We start from the raw sequence: 11,888 nt of genomic DNA on the forward strand, positions 1-11,888 counted from the left end.
GGAGTGAGTGAAGACCCTCAGGTGAGAAGATTTTCTATTGGTATCAATAAGTTGAGACCAGGAAGGCCTAAGTATGAGGCAACATGGGACATAAAAATTGTTTTGGATCATGTGAGTGAATGGGGCTCTGATGAAAAAATGTCGTTGTCTCATCTCACTATGAAGCTTGTCACATTACTGGCTTTAGTAACGGCTCAACGCATGGAAACGATTGCATTAATTGATATCACAAATATTGAAAGAAGTGCTGATTCCATTGAAATCAAGATTCCTAGCAGAATAAAGACTTCAAGGTTAAATAAAACACAGCCTACATTGGCCATTCCATACTTTAATAAAAGCAAAATCATTTTCCCAGTTTCAACATTGAACGCATACTTGGACAGGACTAGTGATTTACGAGGTCATGAGATAAAGAAGACTCTTAAAGACAGTTTACTAGACATCTTCGATGCGTACAGTACGCGGCATGCTTCAACTTCAGTGGAAAAGAGAAGTGGTGTTAGTATTGATGCCATCAAGAAAGTTGCAGGTTGGACAAAAAAATCAAACACTTTCGCAAGATTTGACGCCTGTTATGTTATTAAACAAAAAGGCACATTTGCGAAGCCTATCCTGAATAGAAAAAATGATTAATTATTCTTTATAATAAGCTTACAATAATTGTACGAGTTTCTTTGTTTTTTACATATAGAATAAAAATTGTTCGTGGAATTTCTTAAATAATACAGGCCGACAAAATTTGACAAAAGTCAAAATCCAGAAAGTAGACCAAACATTTCCGAAGGATTTTGATGCGCTGAATCCGAATCCGAGTTCAATATTGCTCCTGTACGTCAGGTTTTCAAGATATCTTAACCAAAAGTGAAAAAAACGCGTTTTTAGCTGTTTTTGAGGTTATGTAACTGTACAAGAAAAATGTCTACCACAAAGCTAATATGGAATTTGAAAGTGCTTATCTTCCCCTTTCAAACCTACTTAAATTTATTAGGATATCTTTATTCTTCACCAAAATATTGTAATTTGAAATTTTTTATTTTAGCGTTTTAACCCATTAACGCTGGGGTGTTCAGATTTATACAACGCATTCTCTATTGATGACGGTACGATATTTTTTTTAAAAATATTATCTCTGGGGTTTTCGAGGGTGTCCTTTCTATTGCCGGTGTCAGTTTTTTGTTATAACCCCTAGAAGATTCAATATGGCGGCCACAATTTAGGGCTTTAAAAAAGAACAAAGGATTCCGCACAAAATACCAAGAAAAAAGCGTACATTCGTTTGGAACCAAACTTTGCACATTGATAAAACAATAAAAAATATGGTACCCGTGTCTTTTCATTTCTACGGAAGCCGTTTCCTAGGGGTAGAAACCACCCCTGACAAGCCACAAGCATACTAACCCACCTGACTGTGGGAACAATAAGTTTAGTCACATATTTTTCTTGGAATAATGAAGTTCCATGCCACAAGTGGGTTAACCCACCTACCTGCTAATACACTTAAACCCAGAAATCACCCCTACCAAATCATAAGCAGGATAACCCACCTAACCCTGGGAGCAGCGAATGTAGTCGTTTACATTTCGTGTAATAATTGAATTCCACACTAAAAGTGGGCTAACCTTGAAATGAAATTTTTCAATTTAGCGTATTAACCCATTAACGCTGAGATGGTATGCTATTGTCCCTTGAAAATGTTATCTGAGGGGTTTTCGGGGGTTCCTTTTCGATTGGCTTAGTTTTTTGTTATGACTCCTAGCTTGTTATCGTCAAGCCAGTCAAGACAAGTTTTGAATCGTCCAGCCAGGCAAGGCAAGACTTACGATTGCCCAGCCAGTTAAGGCAAGACTTGGGATTATCTAGCTAAGCAAGGAAGTACTTGATATTTTCCAGTCAAATTGAGGTAAGACTTTGAATCGTCCAGCCGGTCAAGGCAAGACTTACCATTGCCCATTCAGTTGAGGCAAGAATTGGGATTATCCAGCTACGCAAGGAAGTACTTAATATTTTCCAGCCAATTAAGGCAAGACTTTAGATTGCCCAGCCAATCAAGGAAAGGCGATTGGCCAGACAATCAAGGAAAGACTTTGAATTGCTCAGCCAATAAAGGCAAGACTTTGCATCGCCCAGCCAGTCAAGGCAAGACTTTGACTCGCCCAGTCAGTCAAGGCAAGACTTTAAATTGTCCAGCCAGTCAAGGCAAGACTTACGATTGTCCAGCCAGTTAAGGCAAGACTTACGATTGTATTTCCAATGAATGTGAAATTAATTGCTTGTTTCCTTATGGAAACGTTCGCGCTTCATGTCAAACGATCGGTGAAGAGACTTTCGTTTATGACTAGTAGGGTCATTATCATTTCTTTGCAAAGACCCGCAATAGTCGGCCATCATTCTTACATTGCATCGACCTTAATAATGTTGCTCTTTTTGGTGAAAGTCTCGATGAAAGCGTTCGCCCATTTCTTCACTGAATGCTCCAACATTTTCTGGGAAACAATCCAAATGAGATTTGAGAAAATGTAATTTCATACTCATCAAACAATCTAATCTTTTAAAATTCTTTAACATACTTGATACAATAGTTCTAAACTTTGGATCTGTTAACAAGTCTTTCATAAACAACATTATGCTGACCAACTGTCCACTCAATCTGTCTCGCCATTTCTCCATTATCCAATGTTCATCCCTTGCACGACTGTCCCAAAAGCAAAGAAAACAAGGGTATTTAATGTTTCCTGATTGTAAACCTATTATAAGATTTATCATTTTGAACTCACCACAAATAAGCCAATTATAGACATTGTATTTTCTTTTTATCGGGAGTAATTGGAAAGTATCAAAAGATTCTTTCAGTGTAGTTGAGTGACCTACTGGAATTGCAGAATACTTATTTCCTTTATGTAATAGTACTGCTTTCAGACTTTCTGTAGACGAATCTATGAAAAGACGCCAATCCTCTGGCTATATAAGTTTATTTTATATAAATTAAAGAGTCCTTAGATATCATTGCAATACACAATCCCACTGTCCATTGAAAACTACTAGAGAAACTTTTATCTCTATTTCTGTAAACAGTTACTCTAGTGCCAGGTAACAATAGTTTCCTCTCTTTGAGCCTTGAAGCGCAAATCTTAACTTTATCTTTTGGAAGATAAAGGTCACGTATAAAATCGCCCAATCCGTCTTGGTCAAAAAATTTAGGACTTTCATCATCTGATTCTTCCCAAGAAGAATCTTCAGTTGCTTTAGGATCGTCAGTATCCATTGATTCGTGAGTTGATCGGTCACTTTTGTTTTCAGAATGATTTCTAATACCAATCTTGGCTGGTGTAACACTTTTTACATCAGGGTAAACGGTCTTCCCCAAATAGATTTTAGAAAAACCTCTCCTGTTTTGCATAAGCAAAAGTAACAATCAGTATCATGATCATTTGGCTCACGCCAAACAGGTGGTTGAATAACATTCTGCGTCTTGGTACTTTCATCTTCCCAATTTGAAAAATTTAAACTACAAGCATGACCAATTGAGGTTGGTACCCACGGTTTATCCAAATTTTTCATTGAAGTCCCATAACAGTTGAAGTATGACGTTTTTATCGAATCTTTAATTGATCGACGGTATTTCTCCGTTTCATACTTTGCACAAACGTGACAAAACGTATTGACCTTCTTAGCGCAAGGAGCTCTTAAACTCATTTTTTTCTTATAATGAACAGTAGCGTGGAAATTCTAAAACTCACTATTTACAAAAATCACGATCGACACGAAGTGTAACCGCTAGACAGATTTCAAATACAAAAAGAATTTTATTACCTACGCATCTAACCGTTAGCCCGCCACTCAAAGGTGATCTCTAGCAAAAAACGAATCTCATCACCTACGCATAACACGTCATAAAAACGTCGCCACCTCAGTGAGCCAGCTAGGAATCGATGACTGACTGCGCCGTGGAACGGCGCGCATATACAGCGAATGTGAACATTAGAATGCATACAGAGTGCGCATTAGCATTCCGCGCAGTCCGTCTTCTTTTGTTTCATCGATGTGTGAAGTTTGGCTCCAAACGACTGCACGCTTTTTCGTTGGTATTTTGTGCGGGGTACTTTGTTCTTTTTAAAGCCCTAAATTGTGGCCGCCATATTAGATCTTCTAGGGATTATAACAAAAAACTGACACCGGCAATAGAAAGGGCACCCTCGGAAACCCCTGAGATAATATTTCGAAGAAAAAATATCGTACCGTCAGCAATAGAGAATGCGTTGTATAAATCTGAACACCTCAGCGTTAATGGGTTAAAACGCTAAAATAAAAAATTTCAAATTACAATATTTTGGTGAAAAATAAAGATATCCTAATAAGTCCAAGTAGGTTTGAAAGGGGAAGATTAGTACTTTCAAATTCCACATTAGCTTTTGTGGTGGACATTTTTCTTGTTCGGTTACATAACCTCAAAGACAGGTAAAAACACGTTTTTTGCACTTTTACGTTAGGATATCTTGAAAACCTCATGTACAGGAGCAATTTTGAGCTCGGAATACGCGAAAGTTGTCTTAAAATAACAGAAAATTTAAAAAAATGATTGAAGCGAATTGCGAATCAATTCCACATCACAGTTCACATTGCAAACGAAATTCTAACAACCTAAAATATTTTGATAATCCTTCATTAAATCTTGTAGAACTTTACAAATTATTCGGAAAATATTATAAAGAAAAAACGGGGGCTAAATTGACAATAAGTCAAACCGTTCATTTTAAGTATTTTAACCGAAATGTTGGCTTCAGTTTTAAATTACCTAGAACTGACGTGTGAAATACTTGCTACAAAAACGAGACAAATGGAGAGGTAAACGAAGAAGTAATTAATCACAAAAACAATGCTGAAATTTATTTGAAGTTAAAAAAGCAAATATTCTCTGAAAAGAATAGCCTATGCTGTGAATTTGATTTTGCACAGAATTTGCCACTACCAAAAATACCAGTGTCCGCGCAGTTTTACCTACGTTTAGCATGGCTTTTTCTATTTAACGTACATGTACATAATACGAACCAGAGTTACATGTTCCCTATTCTTGAGGGAATTGTAAAGTAGGGTGCTAGCTCTGTTTGCAGTTTTATCGAATACGCGGTATTAAAAGAATTTGCTAAAGACAAGTTCAACAGCATAACATTATTTTCAGACTCATGTCCAGGATAAAATAAAAATTACACAGTGTTTCGTTTTTTGGTTTTATTGTCCATTTATTTGCAAAGCGAGATTAAATATGTGTTTCCAGTTCGAGGTCATTCCTATTGCCAGTGCGATAGGAATTTTATCACATATTCGCAAAAGCTGAAAAAATTAGAACGAATTGAAACTGAAGATGAATATGTAGAAATGATTCGCAATGCTCGTTTACCTTCATTCACAATTGTCGAGAAGTGTGAAGATCTTCTGCAGGATTTTGAAAAATGCTTCAAAGGCAAAATGCGAAAGCCAAAAAGTTTCCAAATCAGCAAAGCGTTCGTTTTTCATGTTTTTCCTGATAGAAAAGTGGATGTTTTTGACAACTATGAGTTGCAAAATCCAACTACTTTTTTCTTTAAACCTACGCTTAAACTAGAAAATCTTTCGAAAAGTACTCCGCCCCGAATTGGATTAAAAGCTGCTAAAATAAAGAATTTAAAAAATCTTTCCCAGTATTTAAGCGATAAAGGAAAAAAATTTTTCGAATCATAATTTTTAAAAGTACAAACTCAGAATCCAGATGCCGAAGAAACTGAAGAGAGTGACGAAAATTACTAAAAGTAGTTTCTAATAAAATATTGTTTAATTAATTTATTCTTGTTCAATAATATGCATAATATTATATGTTAAATGTTTAATAAATAAATTATTTTAATGATAATATATGCAGTTACTGTTGTGCATTTGTTTTGATAAGATTGACTTGACCTTCACGTCGTTCGCTGCAGCGCGTACGTAGCCGGCCAGGCACGTTTTTGGGCAGCGTCAAGATTACCGCTTGGATTTTAAAACATTCATAATTTTTGAACTATTAATCCAATTAATCTAAAATTTTTTAGAAAACTTCTTTGAACCTTAATGAACAAGTTTCTCACTGAAAGCTTTCGGTAGCTTAAAATTCGTTCGCTAAACGAGGCGCTTGAAGGCTAAAATTCATGATTTTTGCATTACCTCAAAAAAAATTAATAACTTTTTTGTTTATTACAATATACTCGCTTTTCTTTCTTAGATAGTTTCAGAATACTTAAACACTTACTTTGTATTGGGAAAATCGGGAAATAATGAAAATTGGCTAAATTAGCGCGAGTTGAAGTGAAAAAAGATTGGAATTTTTTTGCAAGAGGAAAAAAAGATGCGCCTTGAAATTCTCTACAAGTATCAGTCTTTAAAATTGAAATTAGAAAGATTTTTAAAATTGACTCTCAGGACAATACTTCTGAGGCTGAATCCGGCCGTGTCCTCTTTTGGTCGCCAGCGGTTCAATTTAATGGTGAAACAAGCTTACCTCTAAGTGGAGTTCTATCATAATTGTATGAAGCACCTTTTCCAAAGAAGATCAGTCCCATCCATTGTAATTCCCTCAAATATGTTTATGAGTCATAAACAAATACGACACTGATCCATGTTACGGCAGCACTTTAAAAATATGAGTAGCAGAGTGTACAAGATACGTAGACGCATACCATTACGGGAAGTGTTCGACTGTGAAAATAACGGCGATATCGGTGTATCGTAGACGCACTACAAAGGACCCCGTACTAAATACATTTAAAATAGCTCTCCGTGAAATTGGCTCAAACTTTGGCATGTGGCACATCTTTTCATGCTGAATAAAATATGTTAATGCCAAAACTTAATCTCATGCGCCGTCTTAACGCAAAAGAACATCAAAGGTTGATAGTAAACCGTTTAAGTACACACACCAAGCATAAGGAAGATATACATAATGTATGTGACGAACAAATGAGTAAGTGAGTCATATAAATAATGAAAATAATGAAGTGAGTGAGGGCGAGGGTGAAGGCGAGGGTGAGTCAGTGAGGAAGTGAGTGAGTGGGTGAGAGAAAGAGTGAGTGAGGAAGTGACTAAGTGAGAGAAACAGAAAAACCATTATTTAATGTGCAACTATTATTAGTACATAATCTAGATTTCTTGTTCAAGTCAGCAGATGAGTTGAACGACAACATAACCTAAACGGCAATAATACTAACAAAAAAATTGATTGCGCTAAGCAATAGAGTACTAGTGGCATATTTAACTAATTCAAGTAGTTGGCTCTACTACCTGGTTTTTCACTGAAAATCGATTATTACTTATTCAATGCATAATAGGCAGAACTGTTTATCTCCAAATGTTAAATAAAGAAGACGACCTATTTCATGTAAAACTTCAGGCTACAAAGCGAAATGTACAGCAGTGTTCATGTGTGCCGTGCCTATGAGATTGGCGGTTTGTATATTTTTAAATGTAAACTTGAAATCACACAACTTTATGATGCATGAATTTGCCCTTACATTTTTTAAACAGATGAGTGGTATACAGATTTGCAGAAAAATATATTAACTATGTTAATGCAAACGGCAAGTTTAGTATGCAATACTAAACAAAATGCAGGGTAGACATTTTTCTTTTTCGTAACATATATGTTCCGGATAATGTTAGAAGTAGTGCACATCACTTGGACGAAAAGGAATGCTTCCTGAGATTAATTCTAGAAGGTCTCAGATCAGTTAATCGACCATATGTTATAAAAGGACAAGAGTTACAGATATTTTTGCAACAACTAAGGCATGCGGCGAATAATCAGAATCAATTTGAAGATGAAAGTTCTTTCACCGACGAAGAATTCAAATGTATTTCGCCAATTAGCAAAGCACAATTCTCATTCCTTTTTACGTACTGTGATCCTGTATCTCAAGAGGGAGGTCACAGATACTTATATAGAAACGACTTATTGATTTATTTATGTAAATTAAAGCAAGGTTTATCGGGTCAATTTTTAAAAGTCATATTTAAGTACCCAAGTAGAGCGGCCATCAGCTTGTTTATATCAAAAGTGAGCCAATCTTTGCACCATAGGTTTGTTCCTCAGAATGTCAGATTTGCAAGCAATACCAAGGCAAATGTACATCGAAAGCATGTTACGGAATTTTCAAATGAACTCTATAATTCAGAGCCGCAAACACCAAAAGCCATTGCTGCAGTGGATTGTACATATACATAAACTCAGAAGAGTGGCAATTTTCGTATTTTAAGACAGTCGTTCTCCCCGCACAAATATCGACATTTGATAAAACCTACTGTGATTGTTTCTCCAGATTAATTTATATTGTCTGTACTGGGACCCTACGTTAAGCATCCGTACAGCAGGTTACTGAACATTATTAATGACGCAAATGAGCAGTACCATTAAGAATAATAAAACGGTGAGTTTGCATTCTTTGCATCTCTTTGCACAAAGATGTAAAAATATACTCACTGTTTTCCACTCATATAATAACCCTTGACTCACTCAGTCACTCACTCACTCACTCAGTCAGTCACTCACTCACTCATTCACTCACTCACTTACTCACTCACTCACCCTTACTCACTTCATTATTTTCATTATTTACATGACACACATATTCATTTGCTTTCTCTTCCTCTCTGTTAATCAGCCACGCAATCACTCAGTCACTCAATCACTCGATCACTCAATTACTCAGTCACTTAGGCTTGCATGAAAAGATGTGCCAAATGGCAAATTTTGAGCCAAATTCACGGAGAGCCATTTTCAATGTATTTCATACGGATTCCTTTGATCTTCTTCGAAAAAGGCGTTTCATACAATTATGGCAGAACTTCACTTAGAGGTAAGTTCGATTAATTATTAAATTATCAAATTAATATTATTAAATTTATCGCTATTTAATTAAAAAATATATCAACTACTTAATTAATTATTCAAGTTTTCTTATTTTAAGAAATCTATATCTTTCTCACGTACTTGGGGCTTTTGAATACCAAATTAACTTGGTAGCTTGCGTTTACATACCTATCTGTTAATTCACTTAATTTATACTCTGCCTGTAAAAAAGCAAATTTTCCGCACATCGGGATGGAAGCATTTTTTAAAGCGATAACTAAGCGACGCACTCAGTACTGTCGCTAAGGATGCTTTGTGTATAATATGAGGACATAGACTAAACACTTGTCGAAGCTAGCCTGGAGGTCCCGGGTCCATATCATGTAACATGCGGCAAGTCGCCCCTGCGGCATTTTACATTTGTGGCATGTCACATCTGCGGCATGTCACACATGCGGCATTTTACATCGGCGCAATATCACATCTGTGGAATGTAACACCTGCGACATGTCACAGCTGCGGAATGTCATATCTGCGGTATTACACATCTGCAGCAAGTCACATCTACAACATGTCACAACAGCGGCATCTCTACATAGGGGCTTCTCTCTCCCGCGATATTAAAGTATTAAAACTGCAGCAAGCCTCCCGGGACTAATTGTCACATCCTATCATCAAAAAGTCTCCCCAGTGGCGGCTCTTATTCATGGAAATATGTTGAAGTCCACCTAAAAGTGGCAAAAGTGCGGCACGTTTCTCAAGACTCATTACGGCATCTCTCTCCCGCGACAAGACGCATCAAGGTGGAAAAACTGCAGAAAGTCTCCCAGGATTAGTTGTCACGTCCACCGCATCTCTCATTAGCGGCAAGGCTCTCCAGCGGCATCTCTTAGCCAAAAAATTGTCTCAGTAGTTCTAAAGACGGTAAAATTGAGGCAAGTCTCCCTTGCAGTTTTGCCATCTTTGGAAGTACTTAAAAAAATTTCTTGAGAGAGAGATATCGTTGGGGATACTTGCCGTAGTTTCATCATCTTTGGAAGTGTTAAAAAAATTTTCTTGGGGGAAAGATGCCGCTGGAAGAATTGTCGCTGATGAGGATATCGCAGATTTGACAACTAATCCTGAGAGAGTTCCCGCAGTTTTTCCAATATATGTGTGTGTGTGTGTGTGTGTGTGTGTGTGCGTGCACTGACAAATTTTTCTCGAATGAGAGATGCCGCTGGGGAGTCCTGCCGCGGGCAAGAGATGTCGCAGATGTGACAATCAGTCCTGAGAGACTTGTCGCAATTTTGCGACTTTGATGAAGTCTTGAACATTTTTCAACGGATTAGAGATGCCACATGGTAGACTTTTCGCTGGTAGTAGATGCCGCAGATGTGACAATTAGCCCTGGGAAGCTTGCCACAGTTGAGCTATTTTTAATTGGACATTCAAAAATTGTTGGAAGGGAGACATGCCACTGGGAGAATTTTTACTGGTAAGAGATGCCGCAAAAATGTCAATTACACAGTGAGAAATGCCGCGCCGGAGAGAAGCCGCCAGGTAGAGATGCCGCAGTTGTGACGTTCCACAGATCAGATATGCGACACCGAGTGGAACCATAGAGTTCTGGCATCTCGTGGCGGTCATTGTGCAGACAACGTGAAATTTGGAACGTGCCTTTCCATTTTGGAACCAACTTCCGACCGGTTCCGACACTTAGAATAGAAGAGATTTGAACCAACGGTAAATATTCCGGGGAGAATTTAACGTGAACGTCCCTTTTTTGTCAAAAATCTGTTTCTGTTTCTTCTGGACTGTTTGGATGCGCTTAAACACATTTTGACGCAGAGCAGTGACATCGATAGGGTCCGTAATGTCCTCGTTGCCATTATGAAGTCCAATACGATAGTCCAGCATTACTTCGCTGGGAGTGACGTCCAATGTACTGCCCACAGTGCCGTTAATGTCGATGTGGACAATCATAATATTATCGGAATTACTCCTCGATTTCCGTATTCGATTCTACGGTAAATCTTACCTCTGCGAAGGTCATAATTTTTTAATATGTCCTTGTGACCCTCCCTCGCCCCTGATGAGAGGATCACCTTGATATAGTTCGATTTTGCATCGGTTACTTGTACGGCTAACAGCCAGTCATCATCCGAAATGACCCTGACGAAAACTTGCACGTTTTGTTCCAGCGGATTGCGACTAAGAGCATCTATATGTGCCATTTGCAGAGCGCTTTTCGTTGCCAAACAATGAGTGATTACCTGAAAGTGTACCCCTACCAGGTTATGTCGCAAATGTTTCACGAAGCAACTACTGCTAAGATCTGCAGTTCAAAGAACTGGTATCTTTGTTTGGTTGGCGTAGTATGTCGACTGAAATATCCAACCACTTTTTCTGCTTACTCGTATTTTTGCACCAACATCCCGGCTAATCCGACACGACTGGCATCTGTATATAAAACGCTGAGTCTCTTCATATTAAATAAAGTTAAAATGAGCTTGGCTATTAAAGGTCCTTTCGACGTATGAAATGAAGTCTGTTAAACCTTCATTCAGGCCCATTGCTGCCCCTTACATAACATAACTGTCAATGGTCTTGACTTTTCTGCAAAACTTTTTAAAAATGTACGGAAATGACCTAGAAGTTCCAACAATGGTCGAACTTGGTGAATATCTTTAGGCGCTGGGAATTTCTCAATAAATTATATCTCCTGGTCACTAGGTCCAATCGTTTTGCCTCGAATTTTATAATACAAATAGGTTATCTCAGTTTTCAAAAATTCGCATTTGCCGACGTTCTAAGTAATATTGTTTTTTATTCAAATATAAACAGAACTCATCGTATCGAGATACAATAGAACTTTATTGAATCGCAAATCTCCCAAAACAGTATCTATGGTACTCAGAAAAATAAATGGAGCTGTGCAAAGTCCGAATGGTACAGTCTGTCAAGTTAAAGCGTGGGGGGCTTTACTCGCAGTCGGTAAGGTGTATCGACATGATTTTGGTGTCAAAATATTAAGAAGAGCTCCCTCTTTCAT

This window comes from Belonocnema kinseyi, chromosome 7 (genome assembly GCF_010883055.1).
Source record: "Belonocnema kinseyi isolate 2016_QV_RU_SX_M_011 chromosome 7, B_treatae_v1, whole genome shotgun sequence".
Lineage (NCBI taxonomy): Eukaryota > Metazoa > Arthropoda > Insecta > Hymenoptera > Cynipidae > Belonocnema > Belonocnema kinseyi.